The sequence below is a fragment of the Eubalaena glacialis genome, chromosome 14 (genome assembly GCF_028564815.1).
Source record: "Eubalaena glacialis isolate mEubGla1 chromosome 14, mEubGla1.1.hap2.+ XY, whole genome shotgun sequence".
In the NCBI taxonomy this organism is placed as follows: Eukaryota; Metazoa; Chordata; class Mammalia; order Artiodactyla; family Balaenidae; genus Eubalaena; species Eubalaena glacialis.
Window position 1 is genome coordinate 84,466,172 of NC_083729.1, and position 18,360 is coordinate 84,484,531.

An 18,360-nucleotide genomic window follows, 5' to 3' on the forward strand; every position below is an offset into this window, starting at 1 on the left:
GTAATTAGGCCAGGAACCCAGGCAGCTGAAGCTTCCCCACTGCTGGTCTGGTTGCTGAGGGCGAGGGAGGGACGCCAGGGACACAGGAGGGCCAGGGAGGATGTGCTGTCCCTGCCTGGACCCCATAGGAGGACCCACAGAAGAGCAGGGGCGGTGCCCCGGGGAGGCATCTCGTGCAGCATTCAGAAGGGCCTGCAGCTGGGAAGCCGCCTGCCCCTCTTCCTTCTCTCTCGGCTCCCTTCACCCATGCTAGTGCTCGGGCTTTCTCCTCTCAGGCGGCTCTCCTCTACTCCTCCTCCCCCTCCCCCCTCCCCTTCTCCCCCACCTCTCCCCCCTCCTCTCCTCCCTCAGCCCCTCTCTTCTCCCCGCCTCTTCAGGCTGCTTCCCATCTTCAGTCTTTTTACTAAATATACCGCTTCTGGCAGAGGCGGCCGAGGGAGGTGGATGGGGCAGTGAGTTGAGGCAGAGCTCCTGGTGTTGGCAGCCTGGCCCCAATCTCAGCGGCTGACCCTGGGCAAGGCCCTCCCCCCAGGACTGCGGCCTCCTCGTGTGGACGGAAGGCCTGGGGCCCCTGATGGCAGCGCCTGGCTGAGTGTGGAGCCCACCTCTCCCTGCTCAGAGACCACGTGCGGTGACGGGCCAGACCCCACTCCTGGGCCTGGCCTTGAGGGCTCACCATGACCCCCTCCCACTCTGCATCCCCACTTCCAAACTCTGCCCTTGCTGTTCCCTGTCCCCGGATCGCTGACACCACCTTCTCTGGGGAAACTTCCCTGTGCCCTAACCCAGCCCCTGCTGACTTCTCCTCGCGCCAGGGTCTCTGGGAACACCCTCCGTCCTGCCCTGCGGCCCCGCACCCATTCCAGACCCAGCACAGGTGCCTCTCCAGCCTGGGACACACACCTTGTGGGCAGAGGCGGGTGGGCAGCCTCGGCCAGAGCAGGATCTCAGCCATCACTCCCTGGGCACCAGGGTCCACCCCAAGCTCAGCCCAAGCCAGGCCTACCCTCAGCCTGAGGCACTTGTCCATTAAGGCAGAAGGGGTGAGAGGAAACCAGCACCATGAGGGGCAAAGGTCAGAATGCAGAACTTTCCCCGCCCCCCCATAGGGTAGTTGCCCCAGAGCCTTTTCCCTCTGGGCACCGAAGCCCCTCCTTGAGGCAGGGGGATGGCAAACATGACCTAGACAGGATCCGGCACAGGATGCTCACCAGGTAGAACAAGATTTTTGGTAGTTCCCCAGGCCCCAGAAGTACACTTCCCTGCCCCTTCTCCACCCATCAGGCCCCTCTGCCCAGGCCTCAGACTCCAGACCAGAACGTCCACTTTGCTGATGGGCCCCGCTGGGAGCCACCCAGAAGCTCTCCCACATTCCCCAGGTCCTGGAGGCCAGACCGGCGCTGGATACGGCTGGTGCCTGCCTTCTGCAGCCCCACTCGAGACCCCAGGGGCTTCCTTGACTCTGTTCCAGCAGCCCCAGGCATCTGGGCGTTGCCTCATTCTGGCTGAAAGCAAGAACCACTTGGCAGGGACCTTCCCCCTGGCGGTCCAGCGGTTAGGGCTCCGCACTTCCACTGCAGGGGGCCTGGGTTCCATTCCTGGTCGGGGAGCTAAGATCCTGCAAGCGGCGTGGCACGGCCAAAAAAAAAACCACTTGGCAATGTTTTCAAACTCACACTTCTTGTGACCTACCATGTGCTAACTGGCCACATTCCATCACATCCTTATCAGTTTTACCTCACTTTAAGAGACAGGAATTACTCATTCTCCTTGTTTTGCAGATGAAAAAACTGAGGCTCGGAGGTTTTCCTCCGGCTGCTCGGGCTGGGACGCCAGCCCTTTCTTTCCCCACAAAGTCCCTGCGCTCTGTGCGTTGGCGCTGCCACTCCAAAAACAGCCAAGGTGTGCCTGGGCCCCGAGCCCCCGACCCACGGCCTGCAGGAGATACTCCCCAGGGATGGGAGCAGGCCTGATGCGCTGTCTTTCCCCGTGGCCCCTGGCAGCCTCTGATCTTGTGGACAGCAGGCACTCCCCTTACCCACCCGAAGGGAGCGGGACCTCATGTGTGACTACAAATGAGAGGGGCCAGATTCCATCCTCCAGGGGCTGGGGATCCACCTCCACCTTGGCTCAGAGAGGAGCCCACCTCACCTCCGCCTCCAGGAAGCCCCCTCGGTAACCCTAGGGGAGAGCTGACTCCCTCTCAGGAGCACTGCTGAGCCCCCAGGGCCTGCTGCCCACTGGAGCCCCTCCCCCCTCCCCACACGCAGCTGTCGCCGGCCCACTGCCCTCTCTGCCTCCCGGTGCCACTGGGCATAGGGCCGGGGTCAGGGAGGCTGGGGTGACATGACTCACCACGCCTGCCCACCGCCTGCCCACCGCCTGCCCGCACAGAGGGGCTGCCCAGCAGCGCTCACTGGGAAGGGGAAGACACCCGCCCTGCTGCGTTGGCGGGACCTCACAAAGGGCAGAGTCCTGCCTGCTTTTCCCTGCTTTCCCTTGCCCAGCCCTCACCCCAGGGATTTTCATCAGATGAGGAAACAGAGGCCCAGAGAGGGGAAGTGAGTCCTGCAAGGCCAAGTCCACAGCAGGGGGCCAGTGGGGAGGACCATCTTGTTCAGGCTGCCCAGAGCAGCACTCCTTCCCGTCCACCCCTTTGCAGAACTCTCCTGCCCCGGGGCCAAGCCCAGAGCCCCATGGGCCTCCCACAAAGGGCCCCATTCCTGACCACAGCGGTGCCCCATACCAGAGCCAAGCTGGGCGATGGGCTGTGGACAGCTGATAGCCAGGGCTCCTGCGGGGGAAGGGGCAGGTCTCAGAGGAGCCGCCAGGCTCAATCTCAGTGAAATCCCACCTCCCCATCCAGAGCTCCAGGGGCTGGAAGAGCAGCCGTGGAGGGAATGGGCACTGGAGCACCCAGAGACGTGGGGTGGCCGCATGGGTCTGGGGGGCACGGGGCAAGGCAGCGTCCAGCTGCCTGAAAGCCCTGAGGCAAGGCCAGCCTGCAGGGGGCCAGGGCTGCTCCCCCAGACTGGGTCTAGCGGGAGTGACAGATCCCAGTGGGGAAGAGGTCCTGCAGGCCCAGTTAATAAATGAAACAGAAACTGCTCGCACACCAACAATGGCACTGGCGTCTTCCCCTTCCCAGCGCGAGCCCTGCTGGGCATCCCCCTGTGGGCAGGCTGGTGAGTCACGTCACCCCAGCTTCAGCCGCCTCCTGGGGGAGGGCCCTCGTCTGGCTATTGTGGGAATTGAATGAGCCGCCATCCAGGAAAGCATTTTGGAAATTATGAAGGGCTGTCCCTGTGTAATAATGTAAATAAGTACGGAACAACAGGCTCATGAGTGTGGGAAAGTGGGCTGCCCTCCGAGGCCACCCTTCCCTCTGCTCTGGCTCCCTTCACTTCAGGGAAGTTGCAGTCACTTCTGCTTCTACCCCTATGGCCAGAGCGTGGTCACCTGGCCACACCTAATTGCCAGGAAGGCTTTGGGTTATCCTGGGCAGCCGTGGGCCTAGCCAACACCCCAGTCTCCACCACACCAAGAAGACTGGTCAAAAACCTGACACCATTTAACACTCATCCAAGATAACAGAAAATTCTTAGAGCAATAGAAACAGAAAAATACAAGTCTTCTTAACTCCAGCAAACATCATACTGAATAGTGACACTCTGGGATCATCTCCATGAAGGAGGAACAGGACAAGCGAGCCCCCCAGGACAGCCGCTGTGCCATGTTCTAGGGGTCCTGCCCTTTCAATGGAACAAGAAAGAGATGTAGGGAATTCCCTGGCAGTCCAATGGTTAAGACTCCGCACTTCCAGTGCAGGGGGCCCAGGTTTGATCCCTGGTCAGGGAACCAGATCCCGCATGCCGCAGCTAAGAGCCCTAAGAGCCCCAAAATTCCGCGGGCCACAACTAAGACCCAGAGCAGCCAAATAAATAAATAAATATTAAAAAAAAAAAAAAAAAAAAGAAGAACAGAGAAGGGAGACCCGTCTCACTTGATAGAAAAATAAACTACAAAAGTCTAGTGGTTTTAAAAGAGCGGTTCTGGTATAGTAATATACAAATGGATCAGTGGAATCTATTAGAAATCCAAACACCCAGTAATGATAAAGGCAGCATTTCAAACCAACAGAGCGAAGATCGGACTCTTCAATATACAACAAGAGTAGAACTGGCTGTCCAAGTAAAAAAAAATTTTTGATCCATATCTCATACCATTCACAAAAATACATTCCATGTGGAATAAATCATTCAAAATAATACCAAAATATAAAAGTCTTAGGGAAAATATACACCAGAATATGCTTTTAACTTTGGGGTAAAAAAGCCTGAAGCAAAATGCAGAACACAAAAGCCACATGTGAAAATACTGAAAGATTTGACCTCATCAATTAAAATTTTCTGTACCCTCAAACTCACCATACATGAAGGTAAAGAGCAAGTAGCAGACATGGAGAAAATATTTGAAAAACAAATAACGGATAAAAGGTTATTATTCATTCATCCATGCATTCATTCATTCATAGATTAATTAGGGGGTGCCTACCATGTGCCCAGCGCTGTCCTAGGTGCTGGAAACGTTAGCATGAACAAACGACAAAACCCCTGCCCTCTTGGTTCTGACATTCTAACAGGGCAGGGAGGGACAGGCAACGAAGAAATAAACATATAATATGTTGGATGGCAGTCATGGAAAAAAATAAAACAGGAAGGAGGAAAGGGAGTGTGGGGAAGGCAAACAAAGATGTGAGGCCCTCCACAAATGAGTAAGAAAAAGTCAAAGAACACAATAGAAAAAGGACAAAGAACAGCTACATAGAATTCACGGACGAAGAAACGCAAATGGGGCTTCCCTGGTGGCACAGTGGTTAAGAATCTGCCTGCCAATGCAGGGGACATGGGTTCGAGCCCTGGTCCGGGAAGATCCCACATGCCGCGGAGCAACTAAGCCTGTGCACCACAACTTGCGCTCTGAGCCCGTGCTCTGCAACAAGAGAAGCCACCGCAATGAGAAGCCCATGCACCACAACAAAGAGTAGCCCCTGCTCACCGCAACTAGAGAAAAGCCTGCGTGCAGCAACGAAGATCCAACGCAGCCAAAAATAAATTAATTAAATAAATTAATTTAAAAAAAAAAAGAAAGAAACACAGATGTCCAGGAAGCATGTGAAACTCACGTTCTCCCCACTGAAGGGATGCCAGGGGTTTATTCGCCCATCAGGTTGGCAAACATTCAGTGCTGAGAGGGTTGGATAGATGAGTAACCTTGTATCTTCTTGGTGGGAGTGTAAGTTGGTATCTTTCTTTAGAGGGCGACTGCGCAGGACCTATCCAAACGTGCGAAGCACATGCCCTTTGACTCCACAACCCCTATTCTGGGTATCACTCTGGAAAGAGAGAATTATACAAAGATTCCCAGTGCAGCATTGTTCATACCGGGGGAAATGGGATACACAGTTTGTATAGTTCCCCTAAGAACTTTTGAAAAGACCACACTGATGCAAAACAAGCTCCAAGACAATGCGGGAAAAAAGTGAGTTGCAAATGAAGGTCGTGCGGTATGATGTCATTTCTATAAAAAAGAGAAAGTTCTGTATTCTATATAAACATAAATATGTATGGAACACTCTAGGAGAGAAAAATCTGGTTGCAAACCAAGGAAATGCGTTGAACCACCAGGAGGTTGATGTTGAGTTGGCGAGAGCCTCAGGGGTGACGCCACCACAGCTGGGCTGGGGAGAGACTTCTGGGGGAATGTGGGAAGGGGGGTTGCGCTGACTAGGAAAGAGAATGCTGGTGATAATGCTGGTGAGTGGCCGGGCCAGAGGGGAGATTGCAGGCCCTGAGCAGGCCAAGCGGGTGGGCTCTGGCCAGGTGGGCCAAAAGAAGCCCACCTGGCCAGACACTGAACCACGCACCTTAGGCCACGTGTCCCCTCAGCACCCTCTGCTGGCTGACCCTGTGCGGGATGCCTTTACCCGGGCTTCAAGACTCCCCTTAGGTCTCACTTCCTTCAGGAAGCCTTCCCAGATCCTCCGGCTGAAACCAGGGCCTCTCCCACGGCCTTCCAGAGCCCTGGCTAACCTCTGCCCTCCCAATACTTGGGCCTCCCTGAAGTCAGGCAGTGGGCCCCGGCAGTTTCACTTTCCCTGCTTCTGGCTCGGGCTTGGCCCGGGCAGGTCCTCCATCAGCGTGGGCTGGGTGGATGAGTGAACTGTTCTCCCTGTTCCTCCTTCATTTTTGCTTTCACCCTTGAGTACCAGGCCTCCCTGGGGGAGCTGGGGGCCCTTGTTATAAGATTGAATCCCCATCCTTCCAAAAGGCCACAGTCCTGTCCTTCTCTCACCCGGTCCCCCCGCCGAGGAGTCAGACTCTGCCTGTCAGGGAGCCAGGTGGGTGGGGGGAGGCCTGGCTGGGAGCAGGATGTGACGACTGCCACGCAGCCCAGGGTCTTTTTCCGTGATCAGAACACGCTGTACCAGGTGGCCGCCTTCGCTGGGAGCCACCTTGTTCTCACGGCCCCCTCTCTGCTCACATCCTGTTTCCACCCCACTGACACCCCGGGCCCCAAGCCCTGGGCCCCCAGCCCCGCCTCCTGGGTTTTCACATCGCCTTTCCTGGGCCGCTCTAGGGGCACCGGCCTCTTCTTTTCACCCCCCGGGGGTTTGAAGGATTTTACACCTCAGTCTGCTGTCCTGAAGGGACAGTCTTACCATGTCAAATGTGGTCTTGCGGGGCAGGCTCAGCTGAGGCCAGCGCCCAGATGGAGGGGAAGGAGCGTGTGACCTGGGGCCAGGCCCTTAAACAACCCAAGCCCCACTTTCCTCAGCTTCCAAGTGGGAATCCAAGGGGGTGGCCTCCCCAGTAAAAGCCAGTAACAAGGGCACCCACAGCAGGGGCCTGGGAGGCCCTTGAGAACCCAAGTCAGGGCGAAGAGACCCCAAGTCGTGTCTCCCCCGGGACAGGGGCCTCGTCCGTCACACCCACCCTGCACGCACTTGTCACACAATATTTGTTATTTTCCTAGCTGTCCCAGACATCTATTCACACTATAGAGAACATAGAACAGGGAATTCCCTGGGTGTCCAGTGATTAGGACTCCGCACGCTCACTGCCGAGGGCCCGGGTTCAAGCCCTGGTTGGGGAACTAAGATCCCACAAGCCGTGTGGTGTAGCCAAAAACAACAAAAAGAAAAAGAAAATTTTTTTAAAAGAAAAACAAACAAACAAACATAGAACAAACAGAAAAGAAGGGAAAAGACCAAAAAAAAAAAAAAAAAAAGGGAGAAGACAGTAAAACACTGCCCATAACCCACCTTGGTTCATTCTTGCGGTCCCTTCCACCCTCTGTGTGAGCCCTTGGCAAGGCTCTCAGTGAGAAGGGGCAGGAAGGGGAATCCATTACTGAAAACAAGGCCCGGGGGGGGAGCTCTGGGCGGTGTGCACGGGCCCCTCCTCAGGCAGCACGGAGGGACCCGACCCCCCTCCCCTCCCCTCCCCCTTCCTCCTCCCCAGCCGGTCCCACCAGCCCCTCAGTGGAAGGCAGCCCTCCAGGGGCCCCTGCAGTCTCCCCTCATCAATGTCTCCCGCTCCGGGGCAGGCCCAGGGGAGGCCAGTCCTGACTGGGGACCAGCATTGAACATCCTGCGTGGACAAGCCCTCCACTGCCAGGTGCCCAGAGCCTGCCCTTCACCCCCCCGCCCCGGCCCCCCGAACCTCCACAGTCGGGAGATCCACGTGACTCCGTGACTCAGTGCAGACAAGGAAATGTCACCTCTGGGCTGAGGTGGCATTTTCCAGTCTTGCTCTCTTCCTCTGCCTCTTTCTGATGGAGAAGAAGACGTTCTCCAGGCAGGGCCGCTGCATGGGGGAGGTCTGTGAGGAGCCCAGCATCTCTGTCACCGTGTTAAGAGGTTGGCATCTCTTGACCAGCCTGGCAGTCTGCCTCAGCGGGCGAGCTCCACGGCTGCTTCCACTGGGACAAACCCACTCTCGGTGGCCCTGGTCCCCTGCCCCCTCAACTTCCACGTCATGGCTGGGTCTATCCAATCCCTCTGCTTCCTGCCGCCCACCACCACCCTGGGGTGAAGGGGGTCTCACATGCCTGGCCCGAGGGCTGCGCCTTCAGGACAACCCAAGCTTCCCCATGTGGAAGTGCAGCTGCCACTGGGCCTGACTCTGACTGCCCTCGTCCTAAGAGCCTCCTCCGCCATCAGTCTACACTGGTCTGTGCCGACTCCAAGAAAGGTGAGAGGGTGGAGGAAAGCCCCCCTGTCACATTCAGGCGCTGAGTTACTGCCCAGCAGGAGCCAAAGACCCTCGCTCCTGCCCTCAGCACTTCATGCCTACCAGGTCCACTCCAGCCCTCGCCAAGCCCTGAACGCCCTTCCCTCCCGGCCCTTCCAGCTCTGACACCTGGAAAGCCCTAATGTCCTCTCGATCCAGCTCTTGGCCCTGGCAGCTAAGTGCTGCTGGAGAAAACCACCCCCGGGTCAGACTCAGGGGTGCCCTGACCCCCGTGCCCCTCTCCTGATCCTCGGCTGCCTCAATGCCGTGCTAGCGACCTTAAGCACCTAGCGTTGGGAAACCAGGCTGGAAAATTTAAGGTTGGATCCCTACTTCACAGCACTTACCTAACAGAGTAAATATCTACATGTAAAAGGTAAAAGTCTAAAGCTAAGAGATGAGTATGTAAGACACATCTTTTATACTTTGAGGGAGTAAAGGTTTTAAAAGTACAGACTGTAGTTGAAAAAATGATGGATTCAACCACATAAAAATGAAAGCTCTCGGGACTTCCCTGGCGGTCCAGTGGTTAGGACTCGGTGCTTTCACTGCAGTGGGCCCGGGTTCCATCCCTGGTCAGGGAACTAAGATCCTGCAAGCTGCGTGGCACAGCCAAAAAAGAAAAAAAAAAAAAAACAGATCTCTGTTCAATAAACAACACCTTAGAGTTAACAGATGGGGGATAGGTTGAGAGAAAATGTTTGCAATGTCTAAAACTGACAAGGGTTATTGTATATATATTATATTTAATATCATAAATAAACTATTAAGGAATTCTAATTTAGCATTTACGAGGAATTTTTGCAAATCAAGGAGAAAAATAGGCAAATTACAGAAAAATACTAATAGAGAAATGGATATAGCCATAATCAGCAACTCATATAAGGGAAATCTGAACAGTTAACAAGTCTGTGAAGAAATAGTTAAACTCCCTAGCAATTAGAGAAGTCAAAAATAAAACTATGGGCCGTAACTACTGAGCCCACATGCTCTGGAGCCCACGAGCCACAACTAGAGAAGCCTGTGCACCTCAGCGAGGAGCCCGCGTGCTGCAATGAAGATCCCGCGTGCTGCAACTAAGACCTGACGCAGCCAAACAAATAGATAAATAAATAAATAAAACTATGAGACATCCTTTTACACCATTCAGTTTGGCAAAAAATAAATAAAAATTAAAAGTCAAAGTCAGATAATACCAAATGTTGAGAAGGATGTAGGGAAAGCAATGTGGCAGGATTGAGTCAAAAATATATTCCAAATTAGCAAAATCTCTACGTATCTTTACTCTTAAAAAAAAGAAAAGCACAAAAAAAACCCCAAAACTAAAAAACCATCCCTATAACAGGCGTAGGATAGGGTGGGATAGGGTGAGGAGGAGAAAAAAAGCAGGGGAAGAAGGGGAATGACACTCCCATTCTGCCTCATATGAAATATGAAATAACATGCAGTGTGGATTGATATGTAATAATATAGAACAAAAAATAACTGGAAATATACTCAACGTCAAACATGACTCATACCTCACACCATACATAAAAATTAACTTGAGCAGATCACAATCCTAAATGTAAAAACCTAAAACTATAAACTATCTAGAAGAAAACATAGGGGAGGGGCTTCCCTGGTGGCGCAATGGTTAAGAATCTGCCTGCTAATGCAGGGGACACGGGTTCGAGCCCTGGTCTGGGAAGATCCCACACTAAGCCCGTGCGCCACAACTACTGAGCCTGTGCTCTAGAGCCCATGAGCCACAACTACTGAGCCCAAGTGTGCCACAACTACTGAAGCCCACGAGCCTAGAGCCCATGTTCCACAAGAGAAGCCACCACAATGAGAAGCCTGCGCACAGCAACAAAGAATAGCCCCCGCTCGCCACAACTAGAGAAAGCCCACATGCAGCAACAAAGATCCAACACAGCCAAAAAATAAATAAATAAAATTTTTAAAAAAGAAAACATAGGGAAAAAGCTTTGCAACCTTGAGTTAGGCAAAGGTTTCTTAAAACACAAAACATAAAAGAAAAAATTGATAAGCTGGATTTCATCAAAATTATAAACTTGTGCTCTTTAAAAGATGCCATTTAAAAGATGTCACACACACACACACAAAAAAGGCCAGCCACAGACAAGGAGAAAATATTCCCAACAAATATATCAGAGAAAGGACTTGCATCTAAAATATATAAATATACAACTCAACAATTAAATGACAAATAACCCAATTTAAAATGAACAGAGGTTTTGAATAGCTATTCCTCCAAAGGAGATACACAAATGGCCAATAAGCATATGAAAAGGTGTTCAACATCATTAGTCACTGGGGTGATGCAAATCAAAACCACAGTGAGATACCACATCACACCCACTGTGATGGCTAGAATTAAAACACAATAACAAGTGTTGTTCGGAATGTGCAGAAATGGGAACCCCCATAATTTGCTAGTGGGGATGTAAAATGGTGCAGCCGCTTTGGGAAACAATTTGGCAGTTTCTCAAAAAGTTAAACACAGAGTTACCAGGCTTCCCTGGTGCCACAGTGGTTAAAGAAGAAGCCCGCGCACTGCAACGAAGAGCAGCCCCTGCTCGCCGCAACTAGAGAAAGCCCGCGTAGCAACAAAGACCCAGCGCAGCCAAAAATAAAATGAAATAAATCCATTTTTAAAAAATCATTAAAAAAAAAAACTCTTACAGTGTGATAAGACAAACAACCCAATAAAAAAGGAGCAAATGATTTCAAATGACACTTCATAGAAGAAGATTCTTGAATGCCAATAAGCACATAAAGATACTAAATATTATTAGTCATTAGAAGGGACTTCCCTGGTGGTCCAGTGGTTAAGACCCCACACTCCCAATGCAGAGGGACCGGGTTCGATCCCTGGTCGTGGAACTAAGATCCTGCGTCCCGCATGCCGCAGCCATAAATAAATAGATAAATAAATAAATAAATAAATATCATTAGTCATTAGGGAAATGCAAATTAAAAGTATAATGAGAAGACTGGCCATAACAAGTTTTGGCAAGGAGTTGGAGGAACTGGAACACTCATACACTGCTGGTGGGGATATAAAATATTACAACCACTTTGGCAACGGTTTGGTGGTTACCTAAGAATATTTAAACATGCAGCTACCATACGACTAAGCCATTCCTCTCCCAGGTATTTACAAAAAAAAAAAAAACCTCAGAAACATATTCACACAAAGACTTGTACATAAATGTTTATAGCAGCTCTATTTATAATAGCCAAAAAACTGGGAGCAATCCAAATGTCCCTCAACAGGTGAATGAATAGACAAACTGTGATACATCCATTCAATGGACTAATTCTCAGCAATATAAAGAAATGAACCATTGATAAATGCAAGAAGGACAAATCTCAGAATCACTATGGTGAATGAAGGAAAAAGTAGCACATACTGCACTATTCCATTTATGAAAAATCCTAGAAAACGTAGACTATTTTATGGAGACAGCAGGTCAGTGGTTGCCTGGGGATGGGGCTGGGGGAGAATTACAAGGGGCACAAGGAGATTTTTGTGGATGATGAAATATCATTATCTTAATTGTGATGATGATGTCACAGGTATCTACACATGTCAAATTGATTAGATTGTTCATTTTTAACACATACAGTTAACTGTACTTTGATTACATTTCAGTAAAGATGCAGGGGGCATGGGGGTGGGCGCGGGGTACTACATAAAGAAACCAACAAAAACAGACCCAGGTAAAGATGTCAGGTTGAAAACACACGTTTACTTTTGCTCTCTCCTGAAATCCCACTTCAACAAAAGTAAAGAAGCAAAATTTAAGGCAAACCCACACATTCAAAAAGAAAAGAGAAGAGCAACAGGAAAAAGGTTTTGGAAACTGGAAGGCAGATGCACAAAGTGGTAAATGGAGTAGAGGAAATAAAAAATTGAATTCCTAGCCAGGTAGTGGGGACAAGAGCCAATCCAGTTTACACAGCAGAATCCCCAAAAGGCTCAGGATAAGTGGGGCACCACGTGAGGTGAAGAGAGCGGCTACAATAAGGACAGTTGAAGGTCTGTGTGAAATGCAGCCGGCCCCATCCTACAGTGAAGTTCATAGGCAGCCACCGACACTCACATGCTCACAGCCTCCAATCCAAGTTTCTTAATATGGACCGATAACCAATGGCTTTTAGCCATCCAAAGAAAGTCTCTACCGTGCAGAAGAGGGATCTGTTGGGGAAAAGCCACTTGGACAAAACAAATAACGCAGGAAGAAGAAATATTAACAAAAATCTAACATCCTTAGAAGGGGAAGATACCTCACCCATGAAACGAGGACAATTACCACAAAAAAGGAAACATTCAAAAAAACAGATCTATCCCGGGTTGTGAATATAAGAAAGCAGAAATTAAAAACTCAATTTCAGGGCTGGAAGATAAAGATCAGGGAAACTTCCAGAAAGTAGAGAAAGAAGACAAACGATTGAAAAACAGAAAAAAGATAAAATGAGAGGACAATTTCAGGTGATTGAACATCTGAATAACAGAAGGGCCAAAAGAGAGAAGAGAGGAAATCAAATAATTCAAGAAAATTCTCCAGAACTGAAAGACGAATTTACAAACGAGGGCCCAATGATAGCACGGTAGATAAAAACAACTCAGACAATACCAGGAGACCTCACAAGCTTGGAGGATGGAGGATGGGGTGGGGTGGAGCGGCTACACGTCACAGAGAAGTGATGAGGGATCAAACCATCTTCAGACTTCGCCAGAATTCTCAAGGAAAACTATTTCCATCTGGCACTGCAGTACTCAGCTGAACCACCCAACATGTGAGGACCTTTCTCCTTTGACAATCGAGGAGGAAATAAACCAAGACAGAGGAAGAATGGGATACAGAGAACACGGATGGACCTGAAAGGAATCCCAGGCAGGAGGAGAAGGTGGATCTCGGCGCCAGGTGGGCACCAAGTGCAGCACATCTGCCCAGATCCCCTCAGGGAGGAGAAAGTGTTATCACCTGATAGGCTGAATAGCAGGAGATCACAACTGGCACAGAGGGTGCAGCTGGATTTGTGATAACTCAGCAAACAAGCAAACAAAACACCAAGGACTCACTCTAGGAAAAGAAAAGGGTGTGCAAGACAGTAGTCACAGTGTTTTGTCTTGTCTGCGAATGACATTTTCATGCTCATACCAACATAAATGCTAAATAACGCTGTAACTAAAATTCAGTGTAACTACTTTGGGAAGATAAGGAGATGGAAAGGGTGGAGAAAAGGGAAGGAAGAGAGGAATATTCATATTACATTTGTCCCTCTGTGTCCCTAGGAGCTTGGTTCTAGGAACCCCCCTCAGATACCAAACTCCTGGGATGCTCAAATCCCTTATATAAAACGGCACAGTATTTGCATATAATCTACGCACACACTCTCCGTATACTTTAAATCATCTCTTGATTACTTATATTACCTAATACAATGTAAATGGTATGTAAATAGTTGCTGCCTTTTTTGGAACTTTCTGGAATTTTTTTTTTTTTTTTTTTTTTTTTGGCCGTGCCGTGTGACATGCTGGATTTTAGTTCCCTGACCAGGGATCGAACCCAGGTCCACTGCAATGGAAGTGCGGAGTCTTAACCACTGGACCGCCAGGGAAGTCCCTGGAATTTAAAAAATATATATTTTCAGGGACTTCCCCGGTGGCGCAGTGGATAAGACTCCACGTTCCCAATGCAGGGGGCCCAGGTTCAATCCCTGATCAGGGAACTAGATCCCACATGCATGTTGCAACTAAGAGTTCGCATGCCACAACTAAGGAGCCCGTGTGTCGCAACTAAGGAGCCTGCCTGCTGCAACTAAGGAGCCCACATGCTGCAACTAAGACCTGGTGCAACCAAATAAATAAATATTTTTTAAAAAATATTTTCAATCCACTGTTGGTTGAATCCATGGCTGCGGCACCCTGGGAATATGGAGGACCAAGTGTAATGCCTAAAATAAAAAGTCAGAGACACCATCAAACTCTTAGAGGAAAACATAGGCAGAACACTCTATGACATAAATCACAGCAAGATCCTTTTAGACCCACCTCCTAGAGAAATGGGAATAAAAACAAAAATAAACAAATGGGACCTAATGAAACTTAAAAGCTTTTGCACAGCAAAGGAAACCATAAACAAGACGAAAAGACAACCCTCAGAATGCGAGAAAATATTTGCAAATGAAGCAACTGACAAAGGATTAATCTCCAAAATTTACAAGCAGCTCATGCAGCTCAACATTAAAAAAACAAACAACCCGGGCTTCCCTGGTGGCGCAGTGGTTGAGAATCTGCCTGCCAATGCAGGGGACACGGGTTCGAGCCCTGGTCTGGGAAGATCCCACATGCCGCGGAGCAACTAGGCCCGTGAGCCACAACTACTGAGCCTGTGCGTCTGGAGCCTGTGCTCCGCAACAAGAGAGGCCGCTATAGTGAGAGGCCCGCGCACCGCGATGAAGAGTGGCCCCACTTGCCGCAACTAGAGAAAGCCCTCGCACAGAAACGAAGACCCAACACAGCCATAAATAAATAAAAAAAAAAAAAAAAAAAAAAACCCAATCCAAAAATGGGCAGAAGACCTAAATAGACATTTCTCCAAAGAAAATATACAGATTGCCAACAGACACATGAAAGAATGCTCAACATCATTAATCATTAGAGAAATGCAAATCAAAACTACAATGAGGGGCTTCCCTGGTGGCGCAGTGGTTGAGGATCTGCCTGCCAGTGCAGGAGACACGGGTTCGAGCCCTGGTCTGGGAGGATCCCACATGCCGCGGAGCAACTAGGCCCGTGAGCCACAACTACTGAGCCTGCGCGTCTGGAGCCTGTGCTCCGCAACAAGAGAGGCCGTGATAGTGAGAGGCCCGCGCACTGCGATGAAGAGTGGCCCCCGCTCGCCGCAACTGGAGAAAGCCCTCGCACAGAAACGAAGACCTAACACAGCCATAAATAAATAAATAAATAAATTTAATTTAAAAAAAAAAAACAAAAAACTACAATGAGATATCATCTCACACTAGTCAGAATGGCCATCATCAAAAAATCTACAAACAATAAATGCTGGAGAGGGTGTGGAGAAAAGGGAACCCTCTTGCACTGTTGGTGGGAATGTAAATTGATAACAGCCACTATGGAGAACAGTATGGAGGTTCCTTAAACTAAAAATAGAACTACCATATGACCCAGCAATCCCACTACTGGGCATATACCCTGAGAAAACCATAATTCAAAAAGAGTCATGTACCACAATGTTCACTGCAGCTCTATTTACAATATCCAGGACATGGAAGCAACCTAAGTGTCCATCAACAGATGAATGGATAAAGAAGATGTGGCACATATATATAATGGAATATTACTCAGCCATAAAAAGGAACGAAACTGAGTTATTTGTAGTGAGGTGGATGGACCTAGAGACTGTCATACAGAGTGAAGTAAGTCAGAAAGAGAAAAACAAATACCGTATGCTAACACATATATATGGAATCTAAAAAAAAATGGTCATGAAGAACCTAGGGGCAAGATGGGAATAAAGACGCAGACCTACTAGAGAATGGACTTGAGGATACGGGGAGGGGGAAGGGTAAGCTGGGACAAAGTGAGAGAGTGGCATGGACATATATACACTACCAAACGTAAAATAGATAGCTAGTGGGAAGCAGCCGCATAGCACAGGGAGATCAGCTCGGTGCTTTGTGACCACCTAGAGGGGTGGAATAGGGAGGGTGGGAGGGAGGGAGACGCAAGAGGAAAGAGATATGGGGACATATGTATATGTATAACTGCTTCACTTTGTTATAAAGCAGAAACTAACACACCATTGTAAAGCAATTATACTCCAATAAAGATGTTAAAAAAAAAAAAAGTCGGGGTGTGGTAATATAAGCCCATTATTTAGAGACCTGGAGGAAAATACCAGTACCATGCCCTTTGAGAGATGAGCCTGGCTGTGCCTGGGCAGGGGAAATGGTAGGAGAGAGGTTTTTGCAACAAACTTCGTAAGAACTATTTGGCTTTTTAGATATGCAAACAACCTACGTGTTCATTGATGGATAAATGGATAAAGAAGATGTGGTATATTTATACAATGGATTATTATTATTCAGCCATTATTAATATTATTCAGCCATAAAAAAAATGAAATCCTGCCATTTGCAACACGAATTGACTTTGAAGGTACTATGCTAGGTGAAATAAGTCAGATGGAGAAAGACAAATACCGTATGATTTCACTCATATGTGGAATCTAAAAAAACAAAAACGAAAACAAAGTAAAACAATAACAAACTCATAGATAACAGAGAACAGATTACTGATTATCAGAGGTGGGGGGTTGGGAGGTGGAGACATGGGTAAAGGGGTCAACTGTATGGTGAGGGATCATTCTGTAGTGTATACAGATGTTGAACTGCAATGCTGTACACCTGAAACTTATATAATAAACATTTTAAAAGCAAAAAAAAAAAGAATTATTTGACTTTTTAAACTGTGTGCATGAATGCTTAGATAAAACTGCACAAAATTATGTACAGATGCAAGTAAGTAGGAAAAAGACACTGAATCTCTAACTTGTAAGGATTCTAGATAATTTTTCTTTATATTTTTATGTATAAAATAAATTTATTACCTTTTTAGTCACATAGGTATTACTTTGGAAAATAAAAGAGTATGAAGGCAAAATCCAAAAGAGTGTCAAGAATGTTCTCAGTGGAGGGGGGGTGGGCAGGAGGGATACATTGGGAGATTGGGATGGACATATACACACTGCTGTATATAAAATAGATAACTAATAAGAACCTACTGTATAGCACAGGGAACTCTACTCAGTACTCTGTAATGACCTATATGGATATATATAGGCCATGAAAAAAGAGTGGATATAAGTATATGTTATCACTGACTCACTCAACTATACTCCAGTTAGAAAACAAATTTGGGACTTCCCAGGTGGGCCAGTGGTTAAGACTCCGTGCGCCCACTGCAGGGGCTGTGGGTTCGATCCCTGGTCGGGAACTAAGATCCTGCATGCTGTGTGGCACAGCCAAAACGAAAAAAGAAAATTGTAAATCAAGTATACTTCAATTAAAAAGCAAAACAAAACACCAAAAAGAAACCAAAAAAGCTTTTGAAGAAAAGTCATATTATGTAAAAATTAATAATAATCCAGGAATAAAATTCCAGTTTATTAAAAAAAAAATTCTCAGTGATGCATCAGCACGACACTGGTTTAAATATGTCCTAGACTGTCTGTTGGTCTTGTGAATGGAGTCCCACCCACACCAGCTGCCCTGCCCCTGCCACACAGAATGGGCCACACAGAATGGGCCACAGAGAACTGGTCACACAGAACGGGCCACACAGAACTGGCCACACAGAACGGGCCACACAGAACAGGCCACACAGAACGGGCCACACAGAACAGGCCACACAGAATGGGCCACAAAGGCCCCACAGAACGGGCCACACAGAACGGGCCCACCACTGGTTCTCGGTGCTGACCTGTTTAATTCTGTCCACTCCTGTGCCGTCTGCCCAGCTGCTTCACAGTTCTTTTCAAAGTCACAGGCACATAGCGGGCGTTCAGTAATTCCTTGCTGAATAACACCACATCCTGCCTTCTTTCTAGGCACAGAAATACAGCAATCGGACAAGAATTATAACGGGAAATGCAGGAATGAGAGCTGGAGGATGGAACATCAAACAGCGGGGTCCTCCACTTGGCCTGCCAGCCCTGGCTGGGTCTGGAGGAAACGACCCTCCTCCTAGCTTGGGACTGGTATTGGCCCCTCGGAGCAGGAAGCCTGGAGGGCAGCAAAGTGGAGCTCTCTCCTTATCCACACCTGTCTCTCCCAGGCGCACACCCCGGCCCAGGCTGGGGCCTGCGAACCTCCACTTGCTCTTGGCCTCCTCTTCCCACCAGCCAACTCCACACACCCACACAGGCTGTAGTCGTCTGACCCACTTCCTCTCTCGTTTATTCATAGGCCTTGATGCCAGTGCAGGCTTTGAGGGAGGGATGGTGGTGCCCAAGGAGACCGCAGTGAA